General features: G+C 44.2%; 1 long non-coding RNA gene across 1 annotated transcript in view; it reads right to left on the bottom strand.

Annotated features, from left to right (window-relative positions):
* LOC126512486 (uncharacterized) overlaps window positions 1-3,428 on the bottom strand; it is a 9,228-nt gene extending 5,800 nt beyond the window's left edge. Inside the window, exons 1-2 of the long non-coding RNA XR_007595061.1 lie at window positions 3,280-3,428; window positions 2,774-2,911 (exon numbers count right to left, since the gene is read on the bottom strand). This is a non-coding gene — a long non-coding RNA (uncharacterized lncRNA). The remainder of the gene's footprint in view (window positions 1-2,773; window positions 2,912-3,279) is intronic.
* Window positions 3,429-25,629: the final 22,201 nt, after the last annotated feature.

Consider the following 25,629-nt stretch of genomic DNA (forward strand, 5'->3'; position numbering starts at 1 on the left):
AAAAAACAAGAAAAAAAAAAAAAAAAAAAAAAAAAAAAAAAAAAAAAAAAAAAAAAAAAAAAAAACACACTCATAGTATGGTGTCTTTTAATATGTAGCGATACATGAAAACAGGATTCACAAATGTGTTAAGAATACATGCTACGTTTATTCTCTATTGTCTCCAGCCAATGTGGAAGAATGGTAAATAAGGAGGATCTTGCTCGAATCTGTAATATTTTTTTTATTTAAAATAAAACCCATAGGTATAGACTGTTTCTTATATTTTACACTCTTTTGTATTTTGTCTTGATTTTTAAAAATACACAATAAACCAGAATTTTGAAGAATAAATGAAAGCCTTTTACATATTTTATAAAATTATCAAAAAGTATTAGAACACATACTAAAAACAGGACAAATGCTGCTTTGGAATTTATCCTGATTTCCGTGTGATCTAGATGCCTAATGATGGATATCAAATGGTGAAGGTCCCTTGGCACAGAGAACGTAAAATGGTGCCCAAAGAACACTGCCGCTCATAGGTGGGCCACAAATTTTATGTTCATAAGTAAGAATCCAGTGTTATCTTTCCACAGGACAACTAAAGCACAAACAAGTGTTTTTCAGAGGAAATGAACACGCAGTTAGTTGAGGTTGGGGTATACAGAATTTGGAATTTTGAAAGAAAATAGATCTCGCAGTGCCCCTGTATGAGTTGTTTGGCATCTAGCTTGCTTGAAACTCAGGGGTTGATAGCCTTTTCAAGCAATGGCATTGTGAGAGGGAGGTGACTGCAGCTAAGTGGGCCAGAGGGGCAAGGCCTGGCATCAGGAGGGTGGACTGATCCTGTGCCTTGTGCCAGGAACTACAGGAAACAATAATTTAGTGGAGAGATCACAATAAAGAATTGGTCCTAAATAGATATTTTCAGATGTTACCATGCCAAAAAAAAAAAAAAAAAGAATATTCTTAGTTTGAAAAACCATGGAAAGGTTTGGGAAAAAGTTTAAAACTTCGCTGCCATTCTTGGGATCAAACCCATGGACTTGGACCTGTGCGATTCCCTGCTCTACCACAGAGCTACGTTCCTAGCCCAAGGCCTTTTGAGACTAAGCACTCACTCTTGAGGCTGAGATACAGAGTTCTCTTGCCCCGTCAGAACTGGAGCTCAGAGTGGCTCCTTGGGTCAATGGTTTGATTAGGAGGATATTTAGATCTGAGCCTCAAGGATAACAGCCGCCTCCCAAGACTCGGTTTTGTCTCCTGATGCCTGACTGAACAAACAAACCTTGACCCAGCAGCTCTGCTTCCCTTGGGTTCTGAGGATCACTGTTTCTTGACATTCCTGTGCTAAAGCTATTGATGCAAAGGTGCTCGATTCTGTGCCTCGCCATCCAGGCAAAACCACAACTGGGTGCAGGCATCAGTAGCCCAGAATCCCCTCAAAGCCTTCATTGTTTGGTTGCCTGTGAAACTGCTTGCTATATGATCTGCCTTGGTGAAGACTTGGTCTTCCGACCTTCGGCGCCTTGCTTTAAAATACAAGAGGGCCGTGTGGGAGTTCACGAGCAGTCAAGCCAACAGAGTCTATCGAGCCTCAGGGTTTCCAAGTGTCAGAGTTAGGTTTGTCTCTGGACTCAGCCCAGCTGAGAAATGACTAAGGCATTTCCAGAAATACTGCCGAGTGCTAGCCAAGGTCATTCTGTGTTTGGTGTGCTGCCGACAGAACTAAGGACTTCACTCTGGTTCCTTGCCCAGAAGTCTCTCTCAGCTGATCCAAAGAGAAGAGGAAAAGGCTCTGAAGACAGACCCAGCCTGCCCAGTGAACCACACAGAGAGGAAGTTCTCAACTGTTCTACCTATGCCTTCATATGCCCTGCAAGGAGATACCTGTTCAGGATCGTATGTGTGGGGCTTAGCTTGCTTTCTTTCGTCCGGTTCAACTGCTTTAATTTCTTATTATCTCCTAGATGGTACTACAGGGACAGCCTTACTAACCAAGTCTCAAAAGGAATATCAGAGCAGACTCTCAAGTCAGATGAGAAGCAAAGGTGCGTAAAATTACATGTTACAACTGAATGAAACTCGAAGTGCCCTCTCAGACAGCATGGCCTAAGTAAAGGCTCTTCGTTCGCACTCTCGGACTAGAGCAGCCCCCCCCCCCCGCCCATTCTGTGGCAAAGAGGACACCACACCAGTTAGCAAACCCAAGGTCCCTATTTTGATTCATTTCTGAGTGGGTGATGAGGACTCCTCTCCTTTTTCCGTTATTGTTGTGCACTACAGCCCAGATGTCACGATGTGATTGTCTATAAATGCTTTGCTGCTGTAATCTACCTCCCCCGTCTCATTGACGCCGTGGATTGTCCTAGATACGGGCACGTGCAGCTGAGCTTGTCTGCAGTAGTCACAAGCTTTTGCTATGGTTCTCATGATACCTCACAGACCAGACAGAAAGATCTCAGAACAGATGGACATGGGGAACCAAAGGCAGATTTGTCACCTTTAAAATTGGGGTCTTTGGGGCAGTGAGGTGGCCCAGAGGGTAAAATTGCTTGCTGCCAAGACCAGCAACCTGACTTCAAGCCCCAGAAAACGCGAGGCAGAAGGAAAGAACTGACAATTGCAAGCTGTTCTCTGACTGCCACTGCACAAAGTGGCAGGCATGCACACAGCCCCACATCCGTACACACAGTCGCAAATAAATGCAACGAAGAAACTTTTTAAACACACCGTCTCCTTGTTCATGTCCCTTAATAACTGCAGATATTGGTGCCGAGAAGCTACTTACGTGCTGTCTGGAACTGGCTACTCTCTTTTCAGTGTGGCCTCTTCACCAGCAATGCTGTGTGTAGTCTTTGGTGCTGGATCACTGGTGACAAAGGCACTAATCAGGGATCCAGGAGAAGGACAGCACTTAAGAAATGTCCTGTACAGTGGATACATAGACAGATACATGTATTTATTTATTTATTTATATTTATTTATTTTAATTTTTTTTTGGTTTTTCGAGACAGGGTTTCTCTGTGGTTTTGGAGCCTGTCCTGGAACTAGCTCTTGTAGACCAGGCTGGTCTCAAACTCACAGAGATCCTCCTGCCTCTGCCTCCCGAGTGCTGGGATTAAAGGCGTGTGCCACCACTGCCCGGCGACAGATAAATTTATTAAAACCCATTAACTAATCACTTCAGCACTTCAGCTTTGTACTAATCTGCAAATCATACTTTGGCAAAATTAATTAATAGAGCAATGCTTCCCTGCCCCAGCTCTGGCGCGCTCATGAGCTTCTGGTTCTTACCGTATCAATCCAAGTCAACTGTGTTGTCTTTATGGAAAGGGGTTATAAAATTATACAGAGCTCAGCAAGACGATTCAGTAAATAGGCCCCGTTTCTTCCATTTCAGCTTCTATGTTATGCCCACTGAGTATGACAGGGTCAGAGTGATTGGCACACAATTTGAGAGGAGTGGAGAGTGACTTAATGGCATATGCGGGGGACCCAGTGTCTTTGTATTGCACCACAGCCTTTGCAGCCACACTTTGAAGAACACAATTGGTTTTCCACAGGGATCCAGACATGCAGCATGATTGAGCTCCGGGATGAGGATGATCTGGTCCCAGAGAAGTTGTATCTGGCACGAGAGATAACAGCTTTTCACATGGAGAGTGGAGAAAATGTTTCCTGGACAGTGAGGATGACTGACAGATATTAGATGGGAGGAAATTGAAGGCCTTGCCAAGTTTCGTGATAAAATGCTATTTCTCACGGTAAGGTCAAGCTGTCTCTGGTGCAGCTACTGCTCTCAGAGTACAGCGGAAGCAGCAGATTGGACAGAGTGTGGTAGGGTTTTTTGCAAAAAGTCGGTGATCAAAGGCCACTTGTTTCGTTTGTAAATGAAACTGGATGAGCATTAGAGGAAAAAAAAACTCATCAAGGGTACATTTGCAATCTGCTGATTAACTAGAAGCTGAGAGACACAAGAAAGAATGTCCCTAAAGGTTTGATCTCAAAGCCTTTGGATACAAAATGACCATCAGTGTTTGCAGGATTACACATGCCAAAGCCAGGTTGACTCTGACTTTTCAAAGGCAGCAGTGTGCCAACAGCTGGGGGATGACACCGTTTTAAAATATTCACGAGTGTTTCAAAGGATAGAATATAAAGTCTTGTAGTTTCCAAAGACCAAGAACCTAAAACCTAAATTCAGGATGCACAGATCTCTGGGAAGCAGAGCTCTCTCTATGCAGCAGGACAGAGATACAGGTTCTGTTCGGGCCCTAAGCTGGGCCTAGTAGAGGCCAGAACCTGTTCTCTTCTGAAGATTTGGGAGAATAACTCTGCAATGATTTCATGTCAGCTTGACAAGGTGCCTTGGCTGAGTGTTATTCTGGCTGTGGCTGGGAGGGTGTTTCTGAATTAAAGGAACATTGGAATCAGGAGACTGTAACACTGCACCGTAGGTGGGCCCTCTCCAGGCCATGGGAATCTTCATGAAACAATATGCCAAATAATGAGTCCTGTTCTCCTCCTGGCTGACTTCGGTCTGGGATGTTGATTTTATCTTGATTTTGGACTTGGCTTTGACTTCAGACTAGACTTTTTTGCAACCAACTACACTAATTCTCAGACAAGATCTATATCACAGGTTCTCCTGGGTTTTCAGCTTGTTGACAGACAATGGTGAGACTTCTCAGCCTCCATAATCATGTGAACATTCCTTACAGTGTGTGTGTCTGTGTGTGTGTGTGTGAGCGTGTGCACATGTACGTGTGTATGTGTTTCTCTCATTGGTTCTGTCTCTCTCAGATAATTTAGTAATTGCTCCATATTAACCCCGTCAACGTTGAAGAGATTAAATATGAGAATGTGCCCTGAGCACAACCTTTGCCCCAGTGATTGGCCTTCTGGTGTTTTGTATTGCAGACACACTTGGATGTGGTGCACGTTGTTGGGAGACACCATTTCCACTGACCTGTTTAACACACCTCTGAAGCACCGCAAAGGCGTTTATCATTAAGTATTTTTGAAAAGGCAAACACAGCAAATGGTCACCATTGGAATAAGATGGAAGAACCTATGTTACATTTATGTGACGAGATACGAAGGGTATTGTGTCTTTGTTTGGGAAAATGAGACAGATTTATGTAACGTGATAAGGAAATCTGGGCAAGATGAGGGAGACGAGGGTGGACGGAAACAGGGTGCACAGCACATTCACACTTGAGTGGGTGTATGTGTCTGTCCGTGTAGAGATGTGTATGTGCATGCCAGTATTATATGTGTGCACACACAGAGAACATTCCTGGGAAGTGCATGAACTACAGATGTCTGCTGTTGCTACTAGAGGTGAACATGGTGGTCAGAGCAAAAGAAACTCCACTTTTTGTTGTAAGTTCCTTTGAATATTTCCCTTTTCGTTATGACCAAGTAGTACTTCAATCATTTAAAAAATGAAAACTAGACGGATGTAAAATCTATGCGTTTCTTCAGCAGTTCCATGTGCCAGGGGATGAACTGACTCAGGTCTTCACAAAGGGCCATAGCTGTGCACACACAGCGATGCGCACACGTGTGACAGTCCCCACACACCTCCTGCCTCCCCACCCAGCCCAGGCTTGGGAGCTGCACGGGCATACTTCTTTCCCTGTTTCCTTTCCTGCTCTGACCTGTGGATTCACCCAAACTGCTCCCGGACCAGCTGGCTACAGGCTGTCGGAAACAGTGGCTCACTCTCAGGGGAGTGTGTTTGCTGACTCCTGGCTGGCATTTCTTCTATCATGACAGCAGGTTAGAATCTTTCTGGAGAACTCCGTTAGCAGCTCCTTCTTACCTTTAACCTCTTCTAATGCTCTGTGGAGAGGGAGCTTCCGGCTGGTGACAGGGGCAAGAGACACAAGAAATGTTTCACTTTATCGAACATTTTGTAGAAAAAACTTGGGAGTACATGGTATCCATGAAATCCAACACTTTTATTTTCATTTAATTTTAGAACTAAAATGTATAAAATGGTAGAATACCTGTTTTGGCTCTTGGGAGTACAATAAGTGGATACTGATTTCTGCTGAAGTTACTATCAGGAAGATCATACTGCTCTGGTTTCCACTTTAGTAAATATTGACCATGGAAAAATAATTATTCTTGATGTTAAGTAAAAAAATATTAAAAATATATGTATGTCCTTGGTGAATGTTGACTATATATACATATGCAAACTTATATGCTAATTTACATGTGTGTATATTGTTATTCTATAGTTCTCTCTATATTTATATAGTATATATTTTAAACATCTAAAGAGAATGCTAGGATTTGTAAAAGAAGCAAGTTATAAAAACAGCAGCCCACCTGTGGTCTTCACGTCTCCTGATGATGTCATCACTGCCCCCGATGTCTCTACTCCCACAGGGCCCTTGCTCTGTGCAAATTATAGCATTTGCTCCTGAGACAGAAGTAATGGAGAAAGTCAAAAAGGCAGAGTGACCAAATCATCAGTCCTACCTCTGGTTTTAGATCACTAAACATAAGACAACTCCATCTTGGCTTTTCTTCTCGTGTAAAGAGAAGCTGAGACAGAAGAGTGTGCCATTGATGAGTCTGACCATTGTGAGGAAAATTTGATCCATCTCAGGCAATGTCCACATGCATCTTCCACCCAAGCAATGTGACTGTACCGAGTTTGGAAGACATGGCTGGGTGGCCAATACAATGCCATTAATATTAATCTGATAGCATTTTCATAGTTAACTGCTAGAATGCATTGAGCCCTTCGCATTTACCATACCAGGTTATTCCTTGCCTCAACCCCATGAGGTCAATGTCGTCAGTCACGTTTTATAAATGAAATGTTTGAAACTAAGAAATGCTAAGTCCTTTGCACATGGCCCCACAAGTGTTGGGGGTTGAATCAATGTCTATTCGGTTTCAAAGTCTATATTCTTAAAATTGAATTGTGTTGCCTGTTGCTGATTGACAAAGCAGTGTTCGAGTACACGTGTCTTAAAGGGTCTGCAAAGCAGTTGATTCACGGTAGATGAAGTTGTCGATGAATGCTCCTGAGACGGAGGAGGACCTGGCTTGGGGAGGCACAAGGCGAGGGGCTAAGGGAGCATCCCGCAGTTAGCCACTAATTGCTTTAACCCCATGTTGTCCAGATGCCTGTTTTCTAGTCTTTATGCATCCTTTCCGTCTGACTAGGGCCTCATTTTTGCAGCCAATCATGAACGCACGTAACATTCAGCACAGTAGTTGCGGGTTATTTGGAATATCTTCCATCCCTGTCTGAGGGTAATGCTGCTGACTGCTCTTGGCTACCCTGCCCAGGGAACTGCCCTCCCCTAGGAGAGAGCAAGTCTTGCCTCACTGTGGGCAGCTTTCAAGTGATAGCCAGTGGGTATGAGCAAACAGCAAGACCTGACCCCTTGACTCAGGAATGGACTCCTCTGGCAGACGATCCACTTCCAGGGATCCCCAGGGGGAACCCCAAAACCTCCTTTACAACTGTTTCATAGCTGGGCTTCTCCTGACCAAAGCTGCTCCTTGGCTCCCTGTATCCCACCCCCACTCCCCCTGCCCCTCACTGCTGTTCTCTTACTTTTCAGGAACTCAGCAAGACAGTTCTTTTAAATAAATTGATTTGATGGCTAGCCCATTTCCCTTCCATTCAAATGTCAACAAAAAGATTCAGGTTTTCAAGGCTGAATCTAAGCTGTGTCCTGGGATAGAACCAGATTAGAAGCCCAAATTTCCAGCTTCCTAGGATCCTTCTCTAGTAAGCAGTCCTGGCTTGACCTTGCTCTGACCTTGCACACATAATAGGAAGAGTTGGCACCTGAAGTCAGCAAAGATGAGTAAGCATGCTTCCTTGGCGCAACAGAGTGATTTTATTACATCTTCAAACTTTCGATTTGCTTGAACATCAGTAGAAAATCCGCAGCCTAATTTGAAGCGCCTTACCCAATGGAGAAAAGGGAAGGGTGTTATAATGTTCGAAGATTTTTTTGTTTCTTCGTTTTCTTTTGTTCTTTGCAAGTTTGGAATGTTATCTCTCCTCTCCCTGTCCAAAGGAAATAAAATGTGCTAGCAGTTTAACGAGAAAAATCTAGGTGGAATTCCAATGATCAACTGCTACGCTCTTTTAAGCTTACAGAGCAGAAGTCAGCCAGTGTGATAAACGGCCGGTGACGGGCTCTGTGTTTGCTTCTGTGAAATCAAATCACTAAAGGGGCCCATCGGGCCATCTTGCAGCCACACAGCAGGAGAGACAGCGATGAGGATGCAGGGAAGCCAATGGATACTAAAGCACTCTTGCTTTTCCGAAGCCAGTGGGCAGGGCAGTTCCTTCACAATACGGCTTTGCTATGGATTTTTTTTCATCTTTTTTTTCCTTACTCCTTTCGTTTTTTTCTTTCTTTTCTCAGCCAGAGAAGAAATGAAACTCTCATTTTTCTGCTGACTGGCTTGTGCACAACTGGCAATTATCAAAGAAATCGCTGTATCATTGATGTAGTCGGAAAACAGGAAGGTGATTTTCGTCGGAAAATGAGCCCGCTCAGCTGAAGCTCCCTTTGGGGTTGATGACCACACTCTTTCCATCTTGGCACAAGGCCAGTTTTATTAAACTCCAACAGCACCAGCTTATTTTTCAAACATTCCCAAGCAGAGCTTTTCCGATGGATTTCTCTCAGAGTCAGGTGCTCGGTCATACATTCGCTGTCAGCAGAGGGTCCCGCAGGACCTGTACCTTACCTCCTATGGGCAATGCCGGGATGGTGTTCTTGTGATCAAAAGCATTTGGAGGGCTGTGGAAGGAGATGACTCAGTTGGTAAAATTCCTGCACTGCAAACATGAAGACTTTGAGTTTGAAACCTCAACAGCCATGTAAAAGCTTGGCATAGTGACGTAAGCACAGTGCTAGGGACAGGGGAGAGAGGGAAAGACGGGTGGAGCTCACTGGGCAGCCAGTCTAGCCCAACTGATGAGCTCCAGGGTCCGTGAGAGACCTTGTCTCAAACAATAAGGTGGAGAGTGATGGAGGAAGATACCCAATGTTGATGTCAGGCCTTCAGTACATACATAAGCACCTACCATACATGCACACACACTCATGAATGTGGACACAGATCCACCACCCCGACACACAATCATTTGGGAGCCGTTTAGTAATGCTCACTCAAAGATGAAGGTGGGCAAAAATGTCCACTGAGATTGGGAACCCAACTCTTTATCATGTGAGCTGGAAAGACAATAAATTCTGCAGACCTAGAGAGCGATCTGGTGAGTCCACTTGGAAAGGATGAGAAAGCATAAAATAAAATATAAGTAATTTGAAGGAGAAAGAAACAGAATTAGAAAAGTTGGAGGGCCGGGTGGTGGTGGCGCACGCCTTTAATCCCAGCACTCTAATCCCAGCACTCGGGAGGCAGAGGCAGGCGGATCTCTGTGAATTCGAGACCAGCCTGGTCTACAAGAGCTAGTTCCAGGACAGGCTCCAAAACTACAGAGAAACCCTGTCTCGAAAAACAAAAACAAAAACAAAAAAAAATTGGAGGAAAGAAGAAGAGGGGCTAAAGTAACAAAGACAAGATATAGTAATCTTGATGTCTGTGTGGGGTCCATTCCAGATTCCTCTGATGGGTACCCCCAATCCACATATGCCCAAATTCCCTTAGTTTTCTCCGTTCTAGGTATCCCAGAACTGGAGTTCCCCCACCTCTGTTACAGCCTTAACAAATAGGCCCTGAGCAACATTTATCAGGGCCCTGGTTCCATTCATATCCGTGAAGTCTAACTATAAAAATATAAGAATTCTTCTGCTCAGAAAGCATGAATGCACAAATATGCAAGCATCCTTGATCAGCGCTTAGCACTATCTGTAGCAAGTGGCCATGAAGGTTAATAAATTGAATTACAAAGATTTGCAATTATTCTTGTTAGGGTCTAACGGTGTTCCTAGTTCTGGAGCAGCATGACAAGACCCCTGGTCCAATGATGCAGAGGACCCTTCTGGAATGTTCAAACCTTGTCTTCAGCTCCTCTTTGGAAGCCTTCCTTAGTTAGCAGGCTGCATATAATCCCTACCAAGAATGACCTATTAAAAATTAAAAACACATACCACAGATAGCGAATGAGTAGCCGTGTTATAAAACCCCGCCTCACTGGGTTAAACTTGAATAAAAGCCAAATGGAATGTTTAAGGCTCTTACTTAAAAGTGGAAACGCTTGATCATTCTTATTTGATCTTAATGATACCTCTGGGTCTCCAGAAGAACTTCCACTCACTGGGACAGCAAATTACTTCGCAGTCCTCTGGTCCTGTCTCTGAAGTGAATTCTGAAAAAGTGGCCAGGACAACAACACTTTCAGTTTACACGAGCCAAGCTCTTCTGCAAGCTGTCGCGTGTAAAGATAAGGTTCAAATATTCACGCCTAATATTCACTGGCCATTTTCAAGTCTGAGCATTTCCATTATGCTGATTAAATCTCTTAAATAAACAATGGCATTTTCAGTTAAAAAAAAACTGTAAGCCACCAATAAAAATAATGACGTATTTGAAATTTATGATATGTAGATAAGTGAATAAAATCAGATTACAAAATATTAACCATAATATGTCAATAATTTCTATGTGAAATGTGCATGAGTGCTAGGAAAAATATCTCAACTATTATATCCCAACCTGCTAATATTTTAATGGCGATTATTTTCTAAATATGGGACCACGCTTGTCATTTCATGTCTGTCTCCACTTCCTTATTACACTTCATTTATATTTTATGTTCTTATGCTATCATCACCTGGTATGGGAAGTCCTTCTGTATGAGTGTTGCTTTTATTGGTTAATAAAGAAGCTGGTTCAGCCAATGGCATAGCAGAATATAGCCAGGCTGGAAGAGATAATATAGAGAGAATAGGCAGAGGTAAAGAGAAGCTGTGGAGCGGCCAGAGGAGAAAGACACAGCTGGCAGCTGGAACCTTTCCAGCAGGCCACAGACCTTGTGGTAAAACATAAAATAATGAAAATTGGTTAATTCTAGATGTAAGCGCTAGCTAGACATACGTTTAAGTGATTGGCCAAGCAGTGATTCAAATAAAATAGTTTCCGAGTGATTATTTTGGGAGTTTGGGCAGCCAGGAACAAATAAACAGCCTCCTACAACAATCCCCTATTGTTTTTAAAATAAGAAAAAAAATGTAAAAATGATTCTCTTTTGGGGTGTAAAGAAATGGGATGTTTTTAAAATGCAGCCGTATTCCGTACCTTGTGGAGATGATGTCTGTCCTATTAGAAGATCTCGTACCTTGTGGGAGTTTACCCAACCCCGTCTCTGGGCAGGTATGCTCCCCACCAGCTCCTGGGTGGGAATGAGGGATGAACTCCCCCCCCCCCCAGGGTAGATATCGTTTCAATGAGAAGGATCCCAAGCAGATGAGAAAGGTCACATCAGACATACCCAAAGCCCTCGTGGTGCCTCTTACCACCCTGACTTATTCACGCAGGTAAAATCTGAAGTTCCAAAGCTAGCACCAGACCTTCTCCAACGTACTCCACTCCGCTGACTACCAAACACCCCCCACCACCTGAGGGGGGTGTGTGTGGAAGAATCGCTTCATACTTCCTTTCTAAGATAAAATGACTTAGCTGAACTACCAACATCATCTAAAATAAAACCCGCCTTGTTTCCACCCAGAAAAGTCCAAGAGCTAGAGTATTAGGAGCTGGTCCTACATTCATCTGTTGGAATCCACGAAACTGATTTAATTAAATGTCTTTATTTCTGACTAGATTCTAAGGTTTCTTTTAAGTGTGCTGGGAAGGAGAGGCCAGTGGAGTATGCAGATAGGTCTAACACTAGCATAAGCCTATTGGGTGCTCAGAAAACAGCAACAAAGGGGACCAAAGAGGCCAGAGAGAGCTAAATGGGGAAGGAACTTGACCAACTCCACATTTTTCTAGCCATGGGTCATATTCTCATTTCTGTATTTTGATCTCACCGTGACTTAATAATAGACCAGCCCAAATAACTGTTTTAGAGCAATCTAAAAGAGAAACACTAAATTTCTTGGGCTAGTTGCCTCCTGAGGCTGAATGAATCCAAAGCGTAGAGTTTAAAAGCTAAAAGTAAATAAATGATTAGTTCTTTTTTTAAAGCACAACCTTTCGCTTTTTTTTTTTTTTTTTTTTTTTGAGGATGGGGGAAAATCTACACCATTTCCAATAAACAGCCTGACTGGACTTTTTCCAGAGATGACCCAAAGCTTGGGTGTCATGAAGACACAGCCTCTCTGTTTCTTCCTTGTACTTGGAGAAAGAACGTTCCATCCCATGCAGTTCATGAATTTTAAAAACCATGAACCTTGCCTCACATTCCGAAAGCGCACAAACGCTCCCCTGTGCTGGTGCCGTTCAGAGGGTAAATGCTCAAGTGATCTCCGTGCGGACAGCAAGAAGTCTTCTCAGGCTGCCTTTATGCTAAGCTGGCTGGAGGCTCCAGGCCCAGGTCAGTCCGTAGGGGCTGGACACATGGTTGGGTAGAGAGTGCAGGGGCTGAAGTTACCAACCACCAACTGCCACAACGGCCCTGTCTCTGGAAAACAGCCAAACTGTTAAGTCAAGTGCCAAGGCCACCGTGTACTCATTTGACAACCCAGTAACCGTAAACCACACAGGCATGGAAGGCCACTGGCTCCCTCTAGTGGTGGAACACGATGGCTAGTCAACTGCCACTGCCTCTGAGTCCAGGGACAAAGGGTGGCTCATTCCTAAGCCTGCCTTTTGGGTGGTTATCTCGATCCACATTTTCACAGCCTCTGAATTTTAATGACAAAACAGCATCAGCGCTCAAATTCAGTTATCTAGTGATTTATTTCATTGCCCTTAAAATGAGCTCCCCAAATCACCCCAAGGCTTCTGAGCCCCTGAGGAACTCTCTCCCGTCTACCTCTGAGCTGCAAGGTCGGCCGGCCACTATCAGGCTGACTTCACAGTTCCTGCACATTCTCCCTTCAGGGTTTGCATGACTGACTGCTGCCTCACTTTGAAATAAATGTGATTTCTTTTCTTCACCTTCACCTTTGGCTAGATCTAAAGATTTAACTTGAACATCAGTCCCTTCCTTGATCCCCAAAACTAATATAAATAAAAAGAAGAAAAGTCACTGGGCGGTGGTGGTGCACACCTTTAACCCCAGTGCTTGGGAGGCAGGGGCAGGTGGATCTCCGTGAGCTCAAAGCCAGCCTGGTCTACAAGGTGAGTTCCAGAATAGTCAGAGCTGTACAGAGAAACCCTGTTTCAAAAAGCCAAAAAATAAAAAAAGGAAAAAGAAAAGACAAGACTAGACTAGAAAGAAGAAAAAAAAAAGAAGTGACATTTATTCTATATAAACATAGGCTGGCACTATTACATTTTTTTTCTTCAAAACAATGAAGGAAAATCATCTTCAATTTATAGTCCGAAAAGCAAAGCCCACAGAAATTTTGAAATTGCAACCAAGTACAATTTCAAAAGCCTGCAAACTTTTGCTGCATGACTCTGACTTAGCCCAACGTAGCCACCATCTGCTCTTGCTTATTCCAGTCATCAGCGGCCTCACAGGGCATGGCTACGCTCAGAGAGAATCACCTAAAACTCATTTATACCGGGTTTTAACTGGTGGGCTTCTTTTTATATTCTAAAGGGGATTTTTTTAAAAAAATGTTCTTAATGTCTCCAAATAAAATAAATCACCCTGAGAAGTCCTTATTAGTGCATTTCCTGAGCCAAATGGCAATGGAACATCACAAGGTGGAGAACACAAAGAGCCCGGGAATGAATCCACAATCCTGTTCTTAAGCCAAGCCACATAATGACTTTCATAAAGCTGCTTTGGTCTCGGGACCTTGGTTCTTCATCTTCAAAAAGAAGGAAATGGAAGCGGACATGGTGGAGCTCCCCTGTAATCCCAGTAGCTGGGAGGCTGAAACAGGAGGACCTGAAATTCAAGGCCTGGCTAGTCTGTATAGCCAGACTGTGCCAAAACTTGGAAGGATAGAAGCCGAGGCTAGAAGGGACTTTTAAGAGCCTTCCCCAGGTGCAGGTCTCGACTTCCATTGTTCTATTTGAAGTGGAGCTGGTCGCCCTAAACTTGCTAGCAAGGCAGTAATTTTGTTTCTAGTTAAAAGACCTCTTCAAACACTTTTCAGTTAGAGTAATCAACATCTTCTTGATGTAGCCCAAACTTTAATTAAACAGAACAAATCACGTGCCAAAGAATAAACCGAAAACTCCTTCAGCCTCTCTAAGTTGAAATCCAGAGATCCCGAGTCAGCATTCCAAGTGAGGTTTCCATGCTTTCTCGTAGCATACACTTTCTGAAACCAGTCCCATCGTGGAATTCTCATACATGGCTGAACAGCTTCACCCAGGAGAACCTAGAGTCCTCTCCACTTAATAATCTTGCTCACCCACTGTCTTCAGTCATCCAAAAACATAGCCTCAAAGACATTTGAAAACGCTCAGAGAAGGAAGATTATCTTTCTCACTTAAGAATTCTCTGTGAGAACTCGTGTGGAGCACTTGCTTTGCTCTCTCACTTGGATCAGAAATCCTTCCTGAGAGTCGCCTCTGAGAAATGAAAACAAAAATACCGACTTGAGAGACAGGTCTTCGTATGTGCGTTCTAATACATCTACCCATAGTTTCAAAGTGTTTCTCAGTGAGAATTGTTCCTCAGAGAAGGAACATTGCCTGAAGACCAAAAGACCCAGCTCTGATACCCCCTAGCTGGAGTGGCTGGCTCCTGATCCCTCGCTTCTCACCTGCCACAGAGGCTTGTAATCTGACTAGCTGATCAAATGCACACGTGGCTTGGCGGAGTTGGCTTAGAGTCTCAGTGACCAAATCAGGATTCTAAAGGATCTTGATGAGCTACAACCACGACCCACGTCTGAATGAGGGTCCTCTAACAGACACAAAGCCCCCACGTTCATGACAAGAAAACAAATAAGTAAAAAAGTAACGCATGAGTGGAAAGATAGTCAAAAGAATCAGAGACCTGAAGCCAAGGGCAGATTGGTAGCACGTTATGACCCTCCCCCCCCAAAGCTCGTACATCTGTGGGCTCTGCATCAGCAAGGAGCGTCCTTGTCCGTGGGCTATCTGCACTGAGTAAAGAGCATCATTCCCAGAGACTTGTGCAGCATCATGCTGCTGGGGGAATAGTCCTTTATACTGTGGTTGGTTTAATAAATAAACTGACTGACCAGTAGCTGAACAGGATACAGTTAGATGGGAGAGCCAAACTGAGAATGATGGGATGAGGAAGGGTGGAGAGTCAGAGGAGTCAACAGAAGATGCAGACAGACAGCAGGAGGTGAATGTGGCAGAGCAAAAAATAAGGATTATGGGTTAATTTTAAATGTAAGAGCTACTTAGTAATAAACCTGAGCTAGTGCCTGAGCATTTACAATTCATATAAACCTCAGAGTGGTTATTTGGAAGAGGTTGCAGGACAGGGAAACTATCAGCTGCATCACACTCTTCCACATCTTCTCCACCAGCCTCATCCCTGCCCAGTGGCCTCATACCTACCCAGTGGCCTCATCACTGCCCAGTGGCCTCATCACTGCCCAGTGGCCTCATCCTTTCCCCAGCGTTGTGCACCTCTTCATGGCTCTTACTAGAGTTTCAATCATCTGAAGGACTTTATCTCTAAGTTGACTCTGACTCTCTCTAGACTCTGTTCACTTGAATCACTGTTCCAAATTGCCAAGACTTTCAGGAATTTGAGTTTGGTCACAGTCTCTGTTCTCTGAGAATCTGATGAATCTCAAGCTTGTGACTGGTGTAGAAAGACAGAAAGGCAGGAGCTGGACATGGTCAGGGGTTTGAGATAGCAAACATACTATACTAATATGTATGTATTTCAAATATGTATATTTGTTTATTTAATGAATGCAGCATATTGTTTCAATTGAATTATATAAATAGAATTGTTATCCGATACTTCATTCAATCATCTTCCATGTGCACTTTTTTTTTTTTTTTGAGACAAGGTTTCTCTGTGTATCCCTGGATGTCCTGGAACTCACACTGTAGACCAGGCTGGCCTCAAACTCAGAGATTCATTGCCTTTGCTTCCCAAGTGCTGAGATTAAAGGCCAACTCCCATGTGCACTTTCTGAAGTACTAGGTACCCACATTCTGTTCACCAATGCTTGGCCTTTGATGAAAACTTCAAGAGTAAGTTCTAAGGTACTGGAGATTACAAAGAGAGCAGCATTTTAGTTCTGCTTCCAGGGAGGCTCAAGATAAGCACTCAGTGTGTGAGGAACATTGATCAGTTGAAAATCCCCAGGGTAATAGAGACGGCTCCTCCAAAACAACGAAACGACTCACGTTTTTGGAAATCAAGGGAGAATACAAGATAAAATATTAAAGGTTAACATGACTCAAACTTGTACTTACTTAGATTTTTCCATTTTACTTATTTATAAGATTCAGATTTTTATTTATTCATTTATTTGGTTTTTCTAGACAGGGCTTTCTGTAGCTTTGGAGCCTGCCCTGGAACTTGCTCTGTAGACCAGGCTGGCCTCAAACTCACAGAGATCCGGCTGTTTCTGCCTCCCGAGTGCTGGGATTAAAGGCATGCATCACCACCACCTGGCCTAAGATTCAAATTTTTATAATAAGAAAAAAATGTAGTATCTTGATTCATTTTCTAAAAGTCTTTGTGTAAATGTTTGATCCAACCTTTTAGTCTGACTGGTTTCCAGGCTTGCCTAAGAGAAGCAATATCCTTCCTGCTGTACATTCTGTGCCCACTTGGGACAAATCCTGGCTGGAGAGAAGGGAGGTCTGCAAGCAGCTGTCGATGGAGCCCTTCTGGAGGGGGCGCTGCTGAGCCCCTCCTGTCCCCAGACCACCGCCATTTCTCTCATCCGATACCACCTCATTCTTAAGTCCTGGCCACTCCTCACATGAGCTAACACTCTCACACTCCATATGTTGTCTGTACACGCCATACCTAGGGGTCGGTGCCAACCCGACCCAATGTTAATAGCTTGAAAGCTTTTCCCTGCCAGACCTGCCAGCGGGGACTCCCGTCCACCCACAGGCTGGACTCCTTTTGCTGAGCGCTCATTGGGGTCCGCTCTATATTAGACTACTGCTACAGCCCTCCAAGTCGCCTCTGTCCTTTGTCCTGTCTCTCCCACTGCTCACTGTGGCACTTTGGTTAAAAGCATCCTTATAAAACAGAAATAACTCTGTGTTGCCTTTAAAAGTTCCTCACGTTCTACAAGATGAATCTTACATGTTGTCCTGAAGGGCCACTAGAGACTCAGTCCTTTGCTTCAAAGGTGCAGGCTGCATCTCAATCCTACACAGAACTGAATAAATTCTTGCTAAACCATTGCTTTCTACCATGGAATCCCTGATGCTCAGCCTTGCCTGTCTGCTGACCTCAACTGGCCAGACCTGCACCTTGGTCTTTTTTGAGTCTCCTTCTGGTCTCTGGAGAGGCCTGGTTCTAGTCTGGTCTGCCCTGATCCTGGGAGATCCCTGTAACTTTCAAGATGGAACTTTGTAACACTTATAAACCAACCCTGCTTCTGCTCTGTGTGTAATGGAGCCAGGAGGAATTAATTTGGAAGGAATTCGTGTTGGCACGCATGTGACTCCAGCGCTAGGGAATCTGGGGCAGGAGAATTCTGAGGCAAAGCCACCTTGAGCTATATTATAGCAGGAATCCTCGAGACGGTTTTACCTTATATTAAATCAAATCTGTGCACAATGATGACAAGACAGGAGGAGGAGTCTGGGTCATCACGAGCTGCTCCTCAGATCCACTGGGGAACCAGCTCTCCGCCACTGCGCTATAACCTCGTTCCTCAAGGGCCAAGGGGAACTCCAAGTCATGGCTCAGCCAGTTCCCTCCCCATCCCAGAGACCGACAGAAGTGGGGGAGAGGGAGAGAGAGAGAGAGAGAGAGAGAGAGAGAGAGAGAGAGAGAGAGAGAGAGAGAGAGACCCTCGTCCTCAGTCCCTTACTCAGAGAAGACCACGCCCACAGGGCTAAGTCACCCCAATACCATTGGCTTATCGGGCCCAATTCCCATAACACTATATAGTGAATTTGAAGCTGGCCTGAGCTACATAGTGAGACCCTGTCTCAGCAACAAAAGAGAGCAAATGAAAGTTGCAAAAGAAAAGACATTGCCAGCTTCAGGGGCAAGGGGCCCTTGGCTCAAAAGTACCAGGTCTCACACTCTGTTGCCGCCATCTTGATGTATTAAGTAGTTTTAGTTTTGAGCTTCTGCTGTGTGTGTTGTATTAATCATGTGTTTTAATGTTCTGTGTTTAATGATGCTTTTACATCTTGGGGACATTGTGGACCAGGCTGGGAGTGCCCATGCCATGGTTAGTTACTTCTGAGAATCAACAAGCAAGGTATCTCTGAGAATGACTTTGCTCTGCAGACCAGCTAGTCTAGAGAGATGCTCCAGCTGCATGTCCCCAGGCTGGCTGTTAGTGAGAGGCAATATTCCTCAGCACCCATGACCCCAAGGTCAGGTACTGGACAGCTCAGGAACCACTCCTGTAGCTCAGAGTCCCCCAGAATTCTTACCACTAGATAGGCACAGGGAAACTCAGAGGCTGTTCCTTCCCCTCCCTTTGCTTCTCATGAAAACCCCAGCAAAGGCTCTGGGCCATGAGTTCCCTTCATTCCTCCTGCCTCTCAGCTGACCTCTGTTAATTATGCTCTTGAGAGATGGAGAGAGGGGGATGCTATGTTGCTCTCGCCACAAGAATGATAACTATGTGAGGTAATGCATCTGTTAATCAGCAGGATTTAACCATTCCACAATGCACATGCACTCAAAACATCAGCTTTATATAGTAAACAGCACAGTGCTATGTCAAAATATTTTATTTTAAAACCAAAAGGATGAAATTGGCCTTGACAATATAAAGATGGATGCTAAAAATTTAAATTTGCATCACCCAGACTAGCACTGTGTACCAATTTTTAAACACTATCACAAGTTAAGAAAGAAAGACTGTAGACGAAAGAAAAACCCTTAATACTTTTATTGAAGTGTCTTTCATGATATTTTTCTGTGCCTTTTGAAAGAAGAACCTGTATTTCTACTTCCTATTGCATCTAAAAATGTGACCAGCTGGAGGAGGGGGCAGGAAGACTCTCATCACCCTGACTACGATGAAGCCCTCCCCGCCCCCCCAAGTACACTTACCAAGGAAAGTATTGTGGAATTTCACTAAGTGCCTGGATGAGGGGTGTCTTGGTTGGCACAGTTAGGAATGGGATTTGGTTAGAAAAGAGACAGGTTCACCAAAGGCTTTAGCAAGTGGACGGTGCCCTGCAGGGATGAGCAGACACGTGCTGTTAAGACAGCTGCCCCCTTGTTAATGGAGAGTAGCCAACAATGATGAGCTATTTGTGCATACAAAAAGCCAGCATAAAAAAAATCACACTGTGTTTGCACTTAAATTCTAACTACTATGCATTAAAAAAAACTTTGTCTCAGATTTAGAACTTTCTAGATTTGACTAATTTGGGGGACTGTCTGGTGACCAAAAGGGGAAAGTCTTGCTGCCAGCAGTATTTCTGAAGGATTTGAATCTGCTGAAGTAGACTACTTTCCTAGAGACTTCTAAAAATAGTTGGGAAGTGAGATATAATTCCGAGAGTCCATCTAACCCAGACAGAATCTGGGGCTGTTGTCCATCCACTCATGGTGGCCGCAATGCCGCCGCCCTTCTGAGCCTCTAACAGACCGTGAGGTCCCTGGGGTAGTCACCTAGGTGTCTTATGCGGTAAGTAGGCACTAGTAGGTCTCCCGTCAGTGTCTGCAGAAGGCACAGAAATGTACCAGAAAGATTAAACAGGGTCTAGCTGGGTGGTGATGGCGTACGCCTTTAACCCCAGCACTCATGGGGCAGATCTCTGTGAGTTTGAGGCCAGCCTGATTGCCATCCAACACCATATCTCAGAACAGTGGTCACTCCCAGGAAGGTGGCCATGTGTTTCCTGATCCAAGCATGTGAAAACAGGGGGTTCTGAGGTTTCTGCAGCTTTCAGCAACGCTTATGTGAAACCGGACTTTCCCGGCAGCACTGTGGGGCCTGGGGATACGAAACATTGTTCTCAGATACTGCCTATCAATGACCTCTTAAATATGAAGGTCTCACTGTCAGGAGAGATGATAGGATTTTTAAGAGGCAGCCACTTACAGGAGAGTCTTCCATTATTTGGGATGCACTCTTGCTGGAGATTGTGGTACCCTGGCATCTTTGTTACCTTGTTTGCTTCCTGGCTGCACTGTGCGCATAGGCAAGGTTGCCTGGCTACAAACCCAAATCGAATGAACTGGGCTGGAACCACTGAAACTGTGAGCCAAAATCAGCCTGTGTCTTTACCAGGCGATGGCCTTGGGCAACACAAAGCTAAATAACTTGGGGCTAAAGAATTCTTAGTACAGGGTTAGGACTTCAGTTGGTTTTGACTGAATGGCTCACACTGCCCCATGTACCCTCTTACAGATACTGCCCAGGCCATCAGACAAATGGAACATGTGCCAGTGATGCTGAAGTCTCTTTCCACAAGCATCTACCATTTGATCTGGCTGCTAAAATGCAGAGGAGGCCCTGATGTTTGAAACCACTTTCCGACTGAATGCAATCTCCCGGCCAAGCGTTTCTGCTCTAAGGGAAATTACAAAAGGAGTTAGAACAATTCCTGCTGCAGATAATCCTTCTGTATACTGTGGATATGTAAATATGGTTGATAGTAAAGAAGATTTGGCCAATAGCAAGGCAGAGTAAGGCTAGGTAGAACAGTCACACTGAAAATACAGGGAAGAAAGGCAGAGTGAAGAGAGAGATGCAAGCAGCCACCAGGGAAGCAACAGACAGGTAAAGCTAGAGGACAGGTAAAGCTGCAAGCCATGTGGCAAAATATAGGTGAATAGAAATGGGTTAATTTAAGTTCTAAGAGCTAGTTAGTAATAAGCCTGAGCTATAGGCCAAGTATTCTGTAATTAATATAAGCTTTTGTGTGTTTATTTGGGACCAGGCAGTCAGGATGAAAGAAAAGCTCTTCCTCCATTTACAGTTCCCTTTCTCTGAAGCATCACGGTAGAAAACAAGCCTCTCTGTGTCCCCAGGCCTTACTCTAAAGCATCACGGTAGAAAACAAACCTCTCTGTGTCCCAGGCCTTACTCTACTTAACCTTCTGAAGCAAAATGGTGGGAAGGGATGACAATGAGCTTCATGTTCTGTGTTCCTGACTGTCCTGACCTTCTACTTTGTAATACATTTTAAAAGAACTAATACTCAGGTAACACACACTATATCTATATCTGCATATATATATATGTATGTAATGTATATATCTAAACATACACATATAAGAGAGAGATATACAGATATAGAAATTATACTTCTGACAAATTTTGGGCCAGTTCCTAAAAGAGCATCTCACATGATCTCACACAGACCCACTTGAGGTTCTGAAGACAGTGAGTTCTACCTGTGCAGAGCTCACATGCGGCAGCTGTGTCCCTCACGTACCTTCTATAGGGCACTTTACCCTGTCCCTACTCATCACTCCGAGGAAACTGTCAATCAAGGCATCTCTTCTTTCCACTGTGAGTTGAGGAACAAGAGCCAAGTTGGCTGCAGCATCATTTCATCTACTGGATGAAAGATCACATTCCTGAAGCAGCAAGTGTAGATGCTACTCCAAAAAATAAGCCACATTAAATGGAGCCGCTGTTACTCGCCCCCTTTTTTTGTATCCCTCCCAGAAACACATACATACAATTGAATGTACTGCTTTGTGATGTTGGTTTTTTTTTATTTAACAATATGTCTTGTGCATTGTCCCACTTGATAAGACATTCTGAGTTGGTGTCTTCTGGAGCAGCATGTCTCCAGTGTGGCCATTCCACCCTATTCCTTACCACTGTGTTTCCAGCTTTCCATTTCTGTAAGTGATGCTCCGTCCACTCTTTCTGCTGGATCTTAAAACATACCGCTCTCAGTCATTCTTCATGTTGCAGAAATAAACTTCAGATCCTTTTCGGAGAGCTGGTTCCCATGCCTCCTAGAGTCAGCCCCTTCTGAAAGGGAAGGACCACACACAGGCTACAGGGTAACTGGATTTCGGTCAAGCCTCACTGACTCCCAACATTCAAATGACAAGTTTCCACTTCAGTAGAAGTGAAGGCAATCCTAAAGCTCCAGTAAGCAAAACAGAATCCTGATGTGGTGGAGGTGAGAGAAACAAAACAGGTCAAGTTACAAGACATGGGCATTTCCAGCCTTTCGGTGGGGAATGAGAGCAATATGTTTATACTGTGGACGATGAAGACAAGGCTCCTCTGCGGGACATTTAACAGGAGCTGCATCCACTAGAGGGTCTCTGTTGATTGATGCTCTCTCTAGACTGTGCAATGGTACCATCTTGTGGCTAGCAGAAAAGATAACCAGACGGTATCCAGCTCTGTATCCTATGAGGCCATGAGAAGTGCTGTATGTCATGCAAGGCCCTCTGAGAAGAGACGCTTACTTCTGCAGCGACAAGATGGGCACGTGTGGCTTCCTTACCTTTTCAGACTGTGTGCAGGTGGGATGAACGCCTCAAGCATTCACTCAACCAGTCACAGACAGGCAGGTATGAGACAGTTCCAGAACCTTCTAGAAACACTAATATTTGACAGCAAAAACATTTAGTAGGTATTTAGCTCCCCTTTTGGGCACTATTTCATTCACAAGAAATTTTGGAGAAGGTGAAAAAAAAAAAGTCACAGCAACTTCTGTTAGAAAAACAAGGTTCCAGTGTTGGCTGAGATTTCAGTAGCAGTGACGGCAGCATCTCAGTTTGATGTGTGCAGGAGAGATAGAGTCTGTGCTGTAAGGTCAGGGGCATTTGTGAGAGATGGGACGGAATTTGCTTAAAGCACAGGACCAAGCATAAGCCCTTGTTATTGCTGTTCTGAAAGTCTGGATTAACAACTGGTTTTCTTGCTGGGCAGTGGTGGCACATGCCTTTAATCCCAGCACTTGGGGCAGAGGGGCAGGTACATCTCTGTGAGTTTAAGGCCAGGCTTATCTAAAAAGCTAGTTCCAGGACAGCTAGGTCTATTACACAGAGACACCCTGCCTCGAAAAACCACAAAATCATCATCATCATCATCATCATCACCATCATCATATCATTATCATCATCTTTGTGTGGGACTGGAAAGACGACTCACTGGGAGAAAGCACCTGCTCTGAGTTCCAGGACCCGAGTTCAAAGCCCTGGGACCCACAGAATAAGCTGGGTGTGGCTGCACATGCGCCTGTAACCCATGCTGTGAGGCCTGGTGACTAGAGGAACACTGAGGCTTGCTGGCTGCCAGCCTACCTCCAAGTTCAGTGACAGACTCTGTCTTGAGAGGGGAGTGATAAAGAGGGCACTCTATGTTCTCTCTTGTCTTTGTGTGAGCATGTGGGGATAAGCATGCACCACTGCACACGCGCACATGCACACACAAAGTGGTGTGTGTACTTCTTTAGTGTGCTCAGATACGATGTTAGTAAAGCTTAGGTTGTTCCTGAAGGTGATGTAAAAGGTTCCTCTCTGGGGAATGGCGTTAAGGTGCAAACAGGTTGGGCATGTAGATCAGAGGCCGAGCAGTGACACAGTGTGTCCAAGGTCCTGGGTTCGAGCCCCAGCACCAAAGAGACAAAAGGATCAGGTTGACAGAGAAAAGTAGAATGGCTCAGAAAGGAAAAATTAACCTATACCTTTAGGTGTCAAATATTTCAAGCTTGAAGGAACGAAGGAGTCTTCAGAGGTTGGTGTCCAAACGCTTTTTTTCCTGGGTAGAGTCTTTGGAAAGCCGTAGAGGACATTACTGAGTTTAGACTAGGATCTGTGTTTCTCATTCTAAACACAAGAGCAAGGGAGGAAGACACAAAGGGACACTCGGACACATTTCTCTGTGTTTGTATCTAAACACCGTTTGCTAGAGCGGTGGTTCTCAACCTGCGAGTCACGACTCCTTTGGGGGTCGAACTGACCCTTTCATAGGGGTTGCATAGCAGATTTCCTGAACACCAGATATTCACATTACAGTTTATAACAGTAGCAAAATTACTATTATGAAGTAGCAACAAAAATAATGTTATTGTTAGGGTCCCCATAACATGAGGAACTGTGTTAAAGGGTCACAGCATTAGGAAATTTGAGAACTACTGAGCAAGAGTTTCAAGCACTAACCCAAAGAGCAAGCAAATGACTTTTTACTCCAGAAATGAAAATAAAAATGTAGTCATTCAATCCTCACAGGTCAAAGGGCACATTTGTAAATATTTACCATATCAAAGAAGAAATATTATTTTAACCATATGAAAAAAGTCCCAGTTATAATAACGAAATAGATTAAACTTTAAAAGAACTATTGGATTCTTTTTATTGTCAGGTAAGGGGGCAAAAGTTCCAGTGAGACTGCCACCCAGAGCGGCTGCCTGGGGTTGCTAGTCACAGAGGCAGCACACTGACCCTATACATGAGGACACTCCCGACACCTGTGTTCTCAGAGCTGGTGTTTCACCGCTGGAGGCTGAGGAGGACAACGATTAAGAATGCAGGGCTGGAGAGATGGCTCAGAGGTCGAGAGCACTGGTTGCTCTTCCAGAGTTTCTCAGTTCAATTCCCAGGCAACAACACAGTGGCTCACAGCCATCATATAATGAGATATGGTGCCCTCTTCTGGCATGCAGGAGGAACACTGTATACATAAGAAAAGAAAGAGAGAGAGTAGACTCTGATCCAGACCCTGAAAATACCCTCCAGGCTCACTATATACTAGTCAAATAGTCAGATAGGAAAATGACTGATCCCTATGCACAGTTCCTCCATCTAGAAAATGGGCTAACACTATCCATTTCACAAACTAGTAAATATTAGTAAATATGGACCATCTAGAATAAGCTTGGTTCACTATAGATGGAATTAACATTGCTATTACTTTTATTATTCGAAAAATGTAGCAATAATCTGTAAGTTTGATTTTCTCATAAAATATTTCCTTAGAAGTCCTTCGGTCAGAAAACAGAGGAGAAAGCAGCCATGGTCTCTGGTGAAAGGGACTCACGGTGCAATTGTAAAACAAACATGCTCAGCCGGGCGATGGTGGCGCACGCCTTTAATCCCAGCACTCGGGAGGCAGAGGCAGGTGGATCTCTGTGAGTTCGAGACCAGCCTGGTCTACAGAGCAAGTTCCAGGACAGGCTCCAAAGCCACAGAGAAACCCTGTCTCAAAAAACCAAAAAAAAAAAAAAATGCTCAGACAGGCATGGGGTGCACACCTGCAATCCAGGCACATGGGAGGCTGAGGCAGGGGCAATATTGCACATTACAGACCTGTCTGGTCCACATGATGAGTATTAGACCAACTAGGGCTACAGAGGAGATGTCTCAAAATAAACTAACATCAAAGCCACAGAAACCGATGTTCATTTAATAATATTTACAGTGGCTGCAGTATTTAAAATTGTGTGTCCATCAACCCTCTTAGCTAGTACACAGCGCATCTGTCTCATAAAATGGATTGCCCACACAGTAAATATTCAGATTACTCTGCAGTCAGTGGA

The sequence above is a fragment of the Alexandromys fortis genome, unplaced genomic scaffold, assembly GCF_014885135.2.
Source record: "Alexandromys fortis isolate MF-2015 unplaced genomic scaffold, M_Fortis_MF-2015_v1.1 scaffold_10, whole genome shotgun sequence".
Classification (NCBI taxonomy): Eukaryota; Metazoa; Chordata; class Mammalia; order Rodentia; family Cricetidae; genus Alexandromys; species Alexandromys fortis.